Source organism: Pristiophorus japonicus, chromosome 1, assembly GCF_044704955.1.
Source record: "Pristiophorus japonicus isolate sPriJap1 chromosome 1, sPriJap1.hap1, whole genome shotgun sequence".
Classification (NCBI taxonomy): domain Eukaryota; kingdom Metazoa; phylum Chordata; class Chondrichthyes; family Pristiophoridae; genus Pristiophorus; species Pristiophorus japonicus.
This window is the reverse complement of record NC_091977.1, coordinates 262,770,449-262,784,638: the sequence shown is the minus strand read 5'-3', so window position 1 is coordinate 262,784,638 and position 14,190 is coordinate 262,770,449. Positions and strand designations below refer to the sequence as shown.

Genomic DNA, 14,190 nt, shown 5'->3' with positions numbered 1-14,190 from the left:
CTGCTCCCCATGTGGATCCGGCAACCCTACTCTTTTGTTTCTTCCCAAGTTTCTAGACATGTTGTCTACATGACAGGGAGTGATCAAACGTGACTCCTAAATAGGAGGGGTTTTCATCATAATTGACCTCTGCAGTGCAAAAGGAGACTTTCAGAGCTGGGTTTGCTTGAAGGGTGTTGAGGTGGAATGTCTAAGTTTGGTCGGAGTCGTCATCGGCGGAAGTTGTCCTCCATCTTCTGTAAATCACTGGTCAGGGTCTTCACGGCAGCAAACAGATTCACTGTTCAAAGTGTGGTCTAACCAAGTTTGTATACAAGTTTAACGTATCGTCTCTGCTTTTCAATTCTATTTCCCTCGAAATGAGCCAAGTGCTTTGATGTTTTTAACCTGCGTCACTACCTTTAGTGAGCTGTACATACATCAAAATGTTAAACCATTAGAATGGATACAAGGGTTGCCATAATATAGAGGGAGGAAGGATCTTGACAGAAGGCAGGATTAAATAGCAGTCTGAAGCTGGATGCGTAATTTGGAACCTTAACTACTGTTGAAGTTGATCGAGTTTTTATGCAGAAGTCTATTTTAGGTGTGTGGAAAGAATAAGTTTGATCGGCTGAATTGACCTGTCTTCCTCCATGCTTACTTATGTTCTTAAAGTCGACTAATAATAAATCCACATAATACCTATAATACATATCTTCTTCTTCTGAGGCAGTCCCCCGGATTCGAAGATGACTTGCTCCGACACTGAAATGAGTTCGAATGTAACTGATCAATGTCACAGGTGAGGCAGAGGCTGGTTGGAGGGACGTGGGGGTGGGAATGCTTGATTTGTCGAATGCTCCTTCCACTGTTCATACTTGGTTTCCACGTTCTCCCGGCAAAAAGACTCGAAGTGTTTGGCGCCTTCTTGGATGCTTCTCCTCCACTTTGAGCGGTCTTGGGCCAGGGATTCCCAAGTGGGGAAGTTAAATTTTATCAAGGAGGCTTTGAGGGCATCCTTGAATCATTTTTTTCTCTGCCCTCCTGGGGCTCGCCTGCCGTGACGTAGCTCGGAGTAGAGTGCTTCTTTTGGTATTCTAGTATTGTACATGTGGACAATGTGGCCTGTCCACCGGAGCTGGTTGAGCATGGTCAATACCTCGATGCTGGGGATTTTGGCCTGAGAGAGGACGCTGACATTGGTGCGCCTATCCTGCCAATTAATTTACAGGATTTTGTGGAGGCAGCTTTGGTGGTACTTCTCCAGTGCTTTGATGTGCTTACTGTACATAATCCATGTTTCCTCCCAATACGTATCATACAAATAACAGCAGCAACATCAAAGAATGAGGAATTAAAAGCAAGTAACAACTACACAGGCCCATAAAAAAAAGCATACATGCATATACCCCATTAATTGTAAAATCCTGGAGCCAGTCTTCAATATGCCACAAGATCAGGGGACAGAAATGTTGGTCCAGCGAGTGGATCAAAAACCTATATTCAAATAAGAGTGACATTACATAATTGGAAACAAGATTTTCAAAATATCGTGGGCTGGATTTTTGACTTATTGCCACCTCTGTTTTTGCCCCAGAGGGGCGGCAATGGCGGCGGCAAGCCCTTCTTGGCGGGCGGCGACCTTCCAGCGCCTCGCCAGGATTTCTGGTGCCGGTTTCGGTGGGGTGTGGAGCGTTCCCACCCAGAGGAGACGAGTTGGTGTGCAATGCCCCTGGTTGCGACACCGGCTCAATTTCTGGTTCCTGCCCGACCCGTAGCACTCCATAGAGTGTCCTGGTAGGAAGGCCAGTGAAAGCGGGCTATCCAAACTGTAGTGGCTGCAGTGAGGTAAGTAATGTCCACCTCATGTAAGTGTGATTGTTTTTTATTTAATTTTTTTTGCGATTTATGTAGTGGTGGCATGGGCCCCGTGTGGCCGATTAGCTCAGTTGGTGAGAGCATGGTGCTAGTAATGCCAAGGTCGCGGATTCAACCCATACGTGCCATTGGAATATTATCCTTCCCGACCTGTGTGAGAACACCACCGCAGGTCGGGGCTATAAATAGAGCTAGAGTGCCGGGCCCTGGAAAATTGTGCGAGAAGGTATGGCGAGTGAGGGTACGGGGCCCAGAAGAGCCGAGGGCACAGGGGCAGCATGGGCCTGCCCACACTGCGATGTGTGTGTGCACTAGGTCTGTGCAGCAGAGCAGGTCTCCAGTTGTCCAGGTTCAAGCCTTGCCACTGGATAAAAGCCTAGCTCTGTTGAGCCCGTGTGGTGCTTGATGTGCAAAGGTCACCACACGTTAAAAAAAAATGCATGCACAGGCATCTTCCACCCGCTCAACTGGAGTTCAGAACTGGAACATCGGGTCCTTCATTGAAACATCTGTGAACTCTCATGGAAGCAAGTTATCCTTGTTCGAGGGACCGCCTATGATGATGGATGGGAATGTTTTTGGTGTTTGTTTTTCAGTTTTTTTTTCCCCCTCAGGCCTCTCTCAGCGCCCCCAGGTTGGCTGTTTCGATTGAAATTTGAGCATGCTGAGCAGGCATAGTGCCCTAAGAGAGGTGTGTAACACCTCCCTTAGTGCTCCGCCCCACACTCAGAGCCCAGCTGCCCAATTTTACTGACTGAGCCACCATTACCGCCCCAAAATGAGCAGAACCAAAAAGACTTCCAGGTACTCAAGATAGGGAGTAAAAATGCAAGCCTGTCAATGTCTTTTGTAACAGAAACTTTAACAATTGGCTTTCTTTATCCTTCACATTTCACACAAATTTATTGTTAATATTGATTCTTCAAGTTTGCAGAAATGATTTTGGCCAATACAGTTCAGTGTGAAAATACTTAAATGTTCAAATTACTACTCCAAAAGAAATTCTCTCATTTTAACTTCAAGTTAAGCAAATAGCAACTTGGGACCCAAGGTCACAAACCTGTGTGGGAGAGATGGAAATTAGATTTTCCAGCACTTTATGTCAACTATCCAATGTTTCATTTGGAAGATTTTTTTCAAATACACAGTTGACATGACAAATATATTCCCATTCCCACAGTGCTACATTGTTTGTTTATCTATTGAGGCATTCCTTTCAGGAAAAATCACCGCTTTGATCGGCTGGGTAAAATGGTAGCAATATTTCAGAGAACATCACAGTTCCAGTCTCATTTGGATTTCTATGAGAATGTCATCTATGAAATTCAACTTTTAGGGGTTGAACAAAGTAAATGCCAATGTTCAACTTTATTCTTTTCAATTAGGAGCCGTGGACGTGCTTCTCTGAGAAACAAGGCAGAGGAGGACCGCGCTGGTTGGGACGAAGAGACGCAGGCCGCAAACAGGAACGGAGTACCAGTTGTGGAAGGTGGGCAGGGCCGTGATCTTCCATCGTATCACAACACACACAGCAACTCACTGCCACAAAAGGTTTCATAACCTTATGAGGGATGTCAAGGTAAGAGGGGTCAGCAGCACCTTGCAAGACTGCACTGTTAAAGTTAAGTCAATCACTTACAGTACCATCCATTAATTCTGTGATAAATGAGAAAATTGCTTACAATCCATGTCCAGGAGGTGGTACCCTTTACAACCCCAGTCTGTACCTGGAAATATTCGTTTCCTCACAGGCTTAAATGCAATTACCTCATGGATTTCACATCATTCATGGCCATTATGGCTTGCTGGCATCTGGGCCGAGTCTCTCAACCTGTGATTTTGAAACAAGGCTTGCAGAGCATCAAAAGCATGTACAGATATTAGGAAGCATCTTTGTGGTTCCATGATAGATGGGTTCTTAGTGCTGCACTCCATCCAGGAGCATGTGGCAGCTCATCACACATCTGCAGTGGAGGCTCCCACGACAGATTATTATTCATCAGCAGTTGCATTACCACAGTAGTCCACTAGGTGGAGCTCTATATTACACTCAGACTGTGCTTTCTCCATGGATGATCAGACTACTGCCATAAAGGGCCAGACATGAGCTTGGATACCGTGGTCTCCTTTGACCTCCAAGTGCTTGGAGGGGTGAGTTATCGAAAAATATTTCTTAGGGCTTCAATAATCATATTGATACCATGACAGCTGCTTTCCCACACATCAGTGGCCATGCAGAGCCAGTGTCCAGTATTACTGGAATAGCAGGATTGCACATACATGATTCTGCTGCTTCTCATGATAGCAGTGCATGCATGCCCTCTTACCAACCTTCTGCCCCCCAGATGCCTGCACATGTGCCAGGAAAAGGAGGGTGCACACTTCCATGCAGCGGCGCAAGAGGTACAGCCATCTCAGGCGGAGCTGCTGCGAGGTAAGGGTCATCGGAACTTCATCGCCACAAATTGCGGCCAGCAACTCCCAACACTTAGCTAGCACAAAATCAGGGTTAAATGGTTACCTTTCATTTCTGGGTTTGAGGAAGATGACGCACATGCCCACACAGTTGTGAAGTATTATAACACTGATGTATTTGTGCATGCAGATATTGTTCTTAGGAAAGCTTGGAAGTGGCATGAATGGAAGCTGTGTGAGTTAAAGTACAGAAAAGGGTCTGTAGACTATGGCACACTTGTGGCAGGGCAGCGAGACAGCGATATGTACACAGGTCTGTTCATGGAGTGTCCAGATGCAGTAGTCAAGAAAACGTCTCCTGCACCATCAATGTGTCTTGCAGTCGGCAATGAGTTCTCCTCCTTTTCCTCTTCAGATGATGTTGCTCCTTTTGCTCATTTTCCCATTGTCTCTTGGTGCCTTACTCCTCTGGGACCTTGATGATGAGGCCCCTTTGTAAGGCAACAGGCAGAACACCAGCATGATCCTTGAGACCCTCGCTGGACTCGGAGCATGTCACACTGTACCCGAAGGGCACCTACAGAATTCCAGCTCTATGGTGGATCTGGTGGAAGAATGCACTCTATTATAGCAGTGCTCGGTTGATGTACTCAGAAAGCGCACAGGTGTCTCGTCACTCATAGTTGTAGAGGGTCGGCTTGATATCGCTGAAGCACATAGGAACTCGACTTTCTGGGTGGAACACTACTGGCATAGTGGACTGCCTTAATATCAAGACATAGTGGCAGCTGGCAGGAAAGTGAGCATTCACTTTTCTGATCTGGTGCTGCTGGTTACAATCACTGGACATTGAGAGTGTGGAATCTTTTCATTGACAACATTGATCAAGGGAGCATGTACGGTCATATGGGTGCAATCTATGGGGCAGATTTTCCGGTTCTTCGCTTTCCGTTTTTCACCCTGGAGCGGCAGGTGAGGTCTTCTGGGCGGGCCGTCAACCTCCAGCGCCCCACGGGGGTTTTATGGCTCCAGTTTTACAGCAGCGTAGAGCAGCACCTCCTGGAAGAGCTTCGCCAGTGTGTAATGCCCCTGTTGCAATACTGACACGCTTTTTGACTCCCGCCCAACCCATATGCCCCGCAGTGCACCTCGCACTGACTGCCTGGGAAATCGGGCGGGGGAACCTATATCGACTGCAGAGCGATAAGTAATGGACACCTGAGGTTCGTGTGATTGTTTTTTCTTTTAATTTTTTTTTGTGATTTATGTTATGGTGGCATTGGCTATGTATTGGGAATGTTTTTGTGGCATTTTATTCAGGTTTTTTTTTCTTCCCAAGTGTCTCTTGGAGCGCTCCAAGCCCGGCTCTTTAGCTCGGGATTTTCCCATTCTAACGCCCAATAGAGGTGTACAACGCCTCCCTTAACGCTGCGCTCCACACTCAGGGCCCAGCTGCCTAATTTTGATGACTGAGGCGCAAACTGTTCCCGAGCGCAAGCTTCACGGCCCCGCCACCATTACCGCCCTGAAATCATCAAAGCCGAAAATCCAGCCGAAAGTCTCTTTGTATCTTGGGGAATTGTACCTCTTTGTAAGATTTTGCCAGTTATCCACAGGAAAGTGAATAAAGTGGTTTGATCTAGCAAACAAAAATCCTGTGATAGGGCTGGTTACACAACTGACTGGAAATGTGCTGATGTCTGAATTTCAACTTGATGCTGAGGAAGAATCTGCTATGCCTACTGATAAATACCCAACAGCATCCCCTCATAGTGTTTCAGCAATCCGTGATTTCCTGTAAACCCAATGACAACGTTTCCTATCCATGAAATGGTGCAACGTATGCTCTAAGTTTGTTGAAACATTAATATAAGCATCCCTTGCCTTGTGACATAATTGGATGGCACGGCACGATATGCAGCAACAGCAGGCCTGACCATGGCATGCAAATCCCGCAGAAGTCACAGACTTGGCTCAGTTAGCATTTCCAGTCTCGATACGCACGTGACACGAGCTAGTACATAACGTGACTATCAACATGAACCATCACAGCCTGGTTCTGATTTCTCATGTGGCTCTCTATTAAAGATGCAGCAGCAATGCTTCATTGGAAGAGCAGTTCCTTCATTTAGTTGCTACAGAATATAAATAATTAATCAGTAACATGAACAAACAAAGGCATTATTAAACTTGTTCCTTTCAAAAGCATGTAGCTACGTGCAAGCAAGAGATGGATTCTGCCATACAGTGTGCTCCATTAAGTAGAAATCTGGACAGTGATTGTCAAAATCCAAGTAGCATATTTACCAAATAAAAGCAATGACATTAAAAAGTAATGGCTACATTTCCTTTTCACTGTAAAGAAGGCGACAACAACCAAGAAAAAATCCTTAATCTGAAAGCTCCAGTAGATGATTTGGAACAATCACCAATAGACACACACCGTATAGCTCATTGATGCGATCAGAGCCCATTTTAAAAATGAAATACAGATAAATTCAAACTGCTGAAGCAACATACTTGCTCATTTAACTGGATCCCATGTTTTTTCACTTCCCTCCATGGCAACACAAGAGTGGCATGATTTTCATTTTAATCGCAGGCGCATTTAAACATTTAAACAGATGAGAGAATAGAAATTGAAATGTGATATTCAGAATGACTATTTTAACAATGCTGCCTGTAATCTTGCTGTCATCACAATCTAATGTAGATAAACCTTCGGATGAGTCACACATTAGCATTGTAACCCTAAAATGTTACTGCTAATTGCTCAGAATTGACAGGAAAAGTGGAAAATAATTTTCTTGACTGCTGAGTTTGTTCATAAAGTTTACACAAAATCTACAGGCTCATCCTTAAGATCCCCTTCCCCCGCCCCCACCTCCCACTCCTCAGCCGGTGACTTAAAAAAAACATTGCTTAGCATTGCTTAGCTTAGCATTCTATAACATTATAGAACAATAAAAGTCACTACACCGTGGGAGTTTTATACACAGACAGCAGGTCCTGAAAAGGATTCACTACACAAAATTTGATTGGCAGTATATATATATAAAATGCAACAGTTGATCCTCACATCACTTCAACAACTTAAAAAAAAAATACTTTGGTTTAAAATTTTGAAAAAACTGCTTTATCCTGTGACACATTAAAAATTGTTAAAATATAAACCGACCTTTCTTCAGGGTACATTCTGTTGTCGTCCCAGGACAGAGATCTAAAGGGAAAATGAGAGAAGAGAATTAGACATCTTTTGCCATCGCCTGGAAATCTCCTTTCCTAAACCACATGACAGAATTGCCAACATGATTGCACATATATCCTGCCTTTGAATAAATAGGAACCACTAGGTCGGTGTTGCTGGACCAAATATATTGTGTTCTTCACAAATACAGATGAATAGGATGTCACCAACACCTGGATTTCCATTGAATACAGATTAAACATACCAACTCAACCAAGTCAGTCTAACCAGTAATTTCATCTTTTTTTATAATCTGCAATTCAGGATATCTGTCAGTTAAAAAGTCTAATTAGAGGTTTTCTGAAAAAGCAACAAAAAATAATGACTATATAAGTGTAGTAAAAAAAAAATCCTGTGACATTTATGCTTTGAGGTAAGAAATTCACAAGGACCCTTTAAATGCCGCTCTCCCGAAAAATCTTTCTGAAATTAAAAAGGCATTCTCTTTGAATAAAGGATTTCATTTTTGATGCTCATTTTTCCTCCACTTCCACTCCCTTCCCTCCCATTACATGCCTCCTTCAGAAGAGAGGAGTGGGTAAATAGCAAACCGTTTCCCATGGGCTACTGGAGTTGGTGATGGAAACAGAGACCCTGTCAATATTTAAGAGAACATAAGAACATAAGAAATAGGAGCAGGAGTAGGCCATTTGGCATAAGATCATGGCTGACTTTGGCCTCCGCTTCCACTTCCCTGCCCATTTCCCAGAACATTTGACTCCCTTATCATTCTAAAATCTGTCTATCTCCACCGTAAATATATTCAATGACCCAGCCTTCACATCTGGGGCAGAGAATTCCACAAATTCACGACCCTCTGAGTAGGTTAATTAGGTAGTTGAAGGAATGGGGAATAAAGGAATCTGGGGATGGTGCAGGCACATATCATTAGGACTCCTGCTCACGTCAAGGACGAATACCAACACGGACTGGTTAGGCTAAACGACCTGGTTCCATCTTGTAATTTTACGTAAACCTTGGCTCCAGAATAAGAGCCTCCTTGATGGTTCAAGCACTTGGCAGCGAGTGGGTTAGCCATACAGGTCAGGAAGGACCCAGGCTTCATCCTTGGCCATTGCTAAGTGAGTTATTCTCAGTCAGAGTGGAAGCAGGAATGATGCAATTGGCCTTTGGGTTTGGAAGACTTAAGTTGGCCAGGGCTTCTACTCCTGATAGTAATCTAGCGAGACCTTGTGTATAGATATCAGGTGAGGATAGGATTATGCGCGACTGTGACACACCCTGCAGCTTTTGGTGCTGTGGCATCGATTTGTATCTCAGAGTGCATTCAGTCACCGTGGCAACAGACAAACGACTATACGTGCACAATTTGCCACTTTCTTTCTCGCCACCCTGCCCTTCCTAATGGCTGTTGAAGGTTCATGCTGACTAGGAAACCTGCATCGCTGCTCTGCAGAAGGGCTGAGTGCACATGGCCACAAAAATAAAGCCTCCCATCTTTGGTCGGACCATTGATTTTTGAGGCAACAGCAAAAATAATAAAAGTCGGTCTTTCCACAGCAGGGCTAGAATGAAAACACACCAGAAGAATACTTAAAACATCTATTCAACTATCTATTGGATGCTCATGACAGTGGCTTTCAACCTTTAGAAGTGGTTTTCAATCTTTCCCTTGGGGGAGAGGAACCACGATCCCCTTCCTGATATTAATATACTCCCAGTGAACCTTTGTTCCAACTTCCAAAAAAATAGGTTCTTCTACCAAAAGGAAAACAGATTCTATTATTGCAGAAAACATGTTTTGAATACACAGCAACACAATTACTGCAATTCCAATTCAGCAAATTAGAGAGAATCAGAAATCTAAAGTAAAAAGGATTAAAAAAAACAGATTATCCTGGTAATCCCCTTGTTTGAAACCTCAGTTTGAAAACTTCTGATTTTCAGTTCAGTTGAATTTCAGAGGATGCCTTTTGCTCAGGAGCTTAAACATTCCCTGTGATACCACCACATTGTTGCTTTAAATGATTACTGTAAAAATGTTTTTTTGCGAAAATTGGCCTGACTTATGTAGTGAAATGCAGATCACATCTAGCTAACAATTCAGGCTCACTGTATACAGAAAGAGAGTAAGTCAACCAACACCAATAAAAACACATGGGGAGAAATTTAATGTGTATTTGTGCACAGAGACACGTAAAGCAATTTCTGGTGTAAAGGATTGAGGAAACTTGGGCAAAAGAATTTTCCAGTTTTCTGCGCTCTGGGTTTTGTCCCGGATGGTGGCAATGGCGGTGCTGAGGGGTTTAGCACCCGCAGCGATCCTCGGGTCAGGTTTTGCCTGGGCGCGGACCAGCACCGCCCAGAAGAGCTGTGCCGGTGTATGCAATGCCCCGGTTGCGACACCAGCGCAAGTTTGAGCTCCTGCCCTATCCGTCCACCCGGAAGTGTGTCCCGAAATGACTGCCTGGGAAATCAGAGAGCTCCTACCATCCTGTCGGCGAAGAGGTGAGTAATGGACTCCGAAGGTACGTGCGATCGTTTTCTCTTTTAATTTTTTCAGCGATTTGAATTGTGTAATGTGCATGGACAATGTTTTGGGAATGTTTTTGTAGGGTTATTTTAAGTCCCCCTCCCTCCCCCCCCCCCCCAAAACACACACCAGACATCTCTTGGAGCACTCCCTGCCTAGCTCTTTAGCTCGGGAGTTTCCCATTCTTGTGCCATGAGAGGTGTGCAATGCCTCCCTTAGTGCTGTGCTCCCTGACGCAGGGCTCAGATGCCCAAACTTAAATACTAAAGCGCAAACTATTCCCGGCCGCTAATTTCCCCGCCCCGCCGCCATTATCACCCCATAAACATAAAAGCCTAAAACCAGCCCTTGGATTTATATAGCGCCTTTCACGACTGTGGTTTCAAACAAGCACCATCAGCCAATTAAGTACTTTTGGAGTGTAGTCACTGTTGTAACGTAAGAAACGCGGCAGTCAATTTGCGCACAAGCAAAATTAGGCATGCAATTGTACCATTTCCTCGCGCTTTTATGCCCGTCTATCAATCCCACCACCAAATGCATCTTGGCTCATTATAATGCCTCCACCATTAGGTTAAAGAACCAGGCACGTGAATTTCTTGCAATTACACTGATTCAAAACAGATGTTGAAATTAACCCAAGAGTTCTGGGTGCAGCAGGAATCACGGTAATTTTTCTGCTGCTTTATTGCAATTTTTTGAGCGTTTAAAAAAAAATTCTCCTCACTGTGACCTGCACTGTATTGTCTGTTTGTTTGAATTAAGTTTTATGGCATCAGTATGAGTCATATTAAAAATTGAAAAGCTTCCACGACTGCATTCTCTTAAACATGCTGTGCCGAATAAGCATGAATGATGGTCAGGTGTCTTAAAACTTTAACATTCAGAGTGAAAGAATATGGCAAAAGTTTGCCGCTTTCCTCGGGCCCAGAATTCACATTGATTTCCACTTTGGCATATGTTAATGAGATTGGCAAGAAATGTAGGTGTAAATATGGATCAGCAAAATGGGCACACAAATGGGTATGGTTTTGGGTGTAACTTCCTGATTTTGCCCCGACAGGAAATTCCATCTCATTATGTGGTTATTCCTCTAAGTGTTGTCTGCAGGACTTGACTGGATGCATGTTGGTTGCTGTGTTTCCTATGTTACAACAGTGACTACACTTCAAAACTACTTCGAAGGCTATGAAGTGCTTTGGGATGTCCTGAAGTCATTAAATGCTTTTTTAATTGCAAATTCATTGGTTCTTTCTCACGACACAAACAAAAATGTTCCTTTTAATAGCATTGCACAAATCTCTGTTGACTTACAAATATATATTTTTTCCCCTCATTAAATGGATTTCGTTACATTGTCAAATTATAATCTTTGAGCTTTATGTAGTGTTGTAAATTCAAGAAACTCATCCAAAGGCAGTTCACATGCTAGCAAATGGCATGTTCATATTTATTTTTGTCTGGGCAAGGCATTTTTTGAGGATTCATAGAAAGTTCGGCTCAAAGCATTAAAAACTGAATTTTGATGTAGTTCTTTGATTCATTCAAAATCTGACCCGGAGGAGGATTTGTGCAACTTACATTAAGTGCGTCAGAAATTCCCATCAGGACCAAAATTGAGAGTGGATAAAAAGTCAAAGACAGGCAAAACTCTAAACTCACAAAAGACAAATCCACCTATATGATTTTCCTTTATTGCATTATTGTGCCAAATCCCTTTGGGTTTATTTCAACGTAATATTAGACATTAATTTCTATGAGCTCTTTAGGCCCAAGTTGACTATGCCCCTAATTTGAAGAGTGCTTTCACATCATAAACCAACAGTTTGGAGTCCCAAACGGGCAAGTGCTAATCCTACAGGTCAAGCAATTCTGGGCCCGAGGAGAGCGCCAAGCAAGGGTAGATTACAAAAACTGCATTTTCTGCATTGTAGCTAACAGAATCCACTTACAGGAATTGGTGAAAAAACACTGAAACAGCAATCATTCTTTAAAATACCTAAATTATAACAAGGTGTCACATTCACTACACAGTCGCCGTAACACCAACTCAGTTTGTGACAATCTTAACAGTAACAATATAATTCTGCTTGCTTTCTCTCCACAGATGCTGCCTGACCTGCTGAGATTTCCAGCATTTTTTGTTTTTATTCCAGATTCCAGCATCCGTAGTACTTCGCTTTTGTAATATAATTCTGCCCTGTTTTAGAGTTTCTAAGGAAATCTGCAACTCTGACAGAGAATAGAATATTTCCAAATCAAATAGTTCCAAGGTATAGAGAAACAAAATCAATGAAGTGATGTGTAGAGGAGGAGAATAGGTAGGAGTAGTGTTCCTCCAGGTTGACAGTAAAACTGATAGACAGGCAAACTTAGCATTATAGTCTTTTTTTCCATATTTCAACTGTCAAGCCAATCTGAGTACATTTCTTGCTGTTTTTCCTGCATTATACCCATGGGGATTGTCATATCCCCAAATTTATCCAAACCATGCATCTGCTTGATTGGGAAATATTATATTCATTGCATAATTCATACTTTTGCTTCAAACTTCTAACTTGGATGACTTGTCTATTAAATACAGGGTTTGTGAGTGCCTCACTTGTTGTTGATGTTCTGCTGCAGTCTTCTCTCCCTCAATTACCCTATCCTTGTGCAGTTGATAATTTGGGTTTCTTCTAAAATATGAGTCTATCCTCTTCATTTGAAGATGATCTTTTGTGTCAACAAACACTCTGCCAAAATTTGTCAACGGATCTTTATATATTGGCCAAATCTACAGCAGAAAAGCTTAGATTCAAAACTAGATTCCTTCATCTACCAACAATGAGCACGCTAAGGGTTAAGCGATTTCAGAGCTTGGAAAGGTCAATCTTTTGATGATTAAAATGTTGCTTAAGCAATCCCGTGATTAAAAAAACTAATGGGACTAAGAAAAAAACAGCTGAAAAGGAGAAACAAATCCAATTTGACAACAGTTGCAATTCTATTGGTGCAGGAAACAGAGGCATCAATATGTACATTGCCATCAATAATGACAGTGAAATATCATGACACAGTTTATCTTTTCCCCCTTAACACATGATGATTCCGAAAGTTGACCTTGCTTTCATTAGAGAAGGACAGTTTTAAAGAGATATATCCAGGTTTTTTTTAATTTGGATGTGCATGGATAATGATTCTGAGGACTGAGTTACATCTAGCTTGAACAAACCATGGGTGTATCCCCACCGTAAGTCCATCTCTCAGAGGGGGGCAGATCCCAGCTTTGGAGTGGAAAAGGAGAGCAAATATGTTGCTAAATTGGAGTGGGCACTATGCAGTAAGGAAGCAACAACTTGCCTTTATAGAGCACCTTTAATGTAGAGACACACTCCGAGGTGCTTCACTGAGGAGTAATCAGACACAAATGGATGCCAAGCCAAATGAGATATTAGGGGGGAGAAATTGGGTGCCTTTGTGCCTCCCATTAGCGCCCTCCCTGGGAACTGGACGCAAATAGCTTTGCGACCTTGGCGCGCTGACATCAACACCCGCCATATTCTGCGGGAGTTTTGCGGCGGTGCTACGTCTCTGCACCCCGATCTCCTGCGGCCGGAGATCGTGACGTTATCACCATGCACATTGCCCCGATAGTGCCCCGGACCTGAAATTGATTTCCACCTGCTGCTGCAACGACGGGCAAAAACACCTGCAGCTGCAGGAGGCATGGATCGGACAGCCAGCTGCGACTGGGCTGATAATTAAAGGCGAGGGAAGTAAAAAAATCTTACCTTTCTTCTTGCTGTTTTTTTTGCGGGTTCCTCTGCTTGAGTGCCGGGCTGAACGAAAGGGTCACCGCTCCCTTGGTGGTTCAGGTAGGTACCTTTTATATTGCAGAGCCTGCAGCGATGGCCCTTCCCTTTAAGGGAAGAAAGGAGCCTTTCAACGCGGCAGTGCTGCACGGCCCAGTGTGCAGTGCTGCTGAACTCACCGCCCCGCCTGTTGCCGAGGGCAAATTTTTTTTAAGTTTGAAATCGTTAGTGCCTGGTGCTAACTGTTCAAACTTTTAAAAATTAGCGCCCCAAACGGTACAATATTGAATTTCTCCCCCGAGGAGTGGAGACTAAAATTTTGGTCAATGCTTTTGGTTTTAAGGAGGCTCTAAAAGGGGAAGAGCCAGGTGGGGAGGCTG

The 14,190-nt window shown here is 43.5% G+C and overlaps 1 protein-coding gene across 9 annotated transcripts in view; it reads right to left on the bottom strand.

The window, feature by feature from the left end:
* Positions 1-14,190, bottom strand: part of LOC139270224 (receptor-type tyrosine-protein phosphatase delta-like) — a 2,930,110-nt gene that overhangs the window by 2,020,215 nt on the left and 895,705 nt on the right. For all 9 annotated transcript variants that reach the window (XM_070888421.1, XM_070888423.1, XM_070888432.1 and 6 more), the window contains one exon: positions 7,454-7,495. The gene's annotated coding sequence lies outside the window, so the exon portion shown is untranslated. The remainder of the gene's footprint in view (positions 1-7,453; positions 7,496-14,190) is intronic.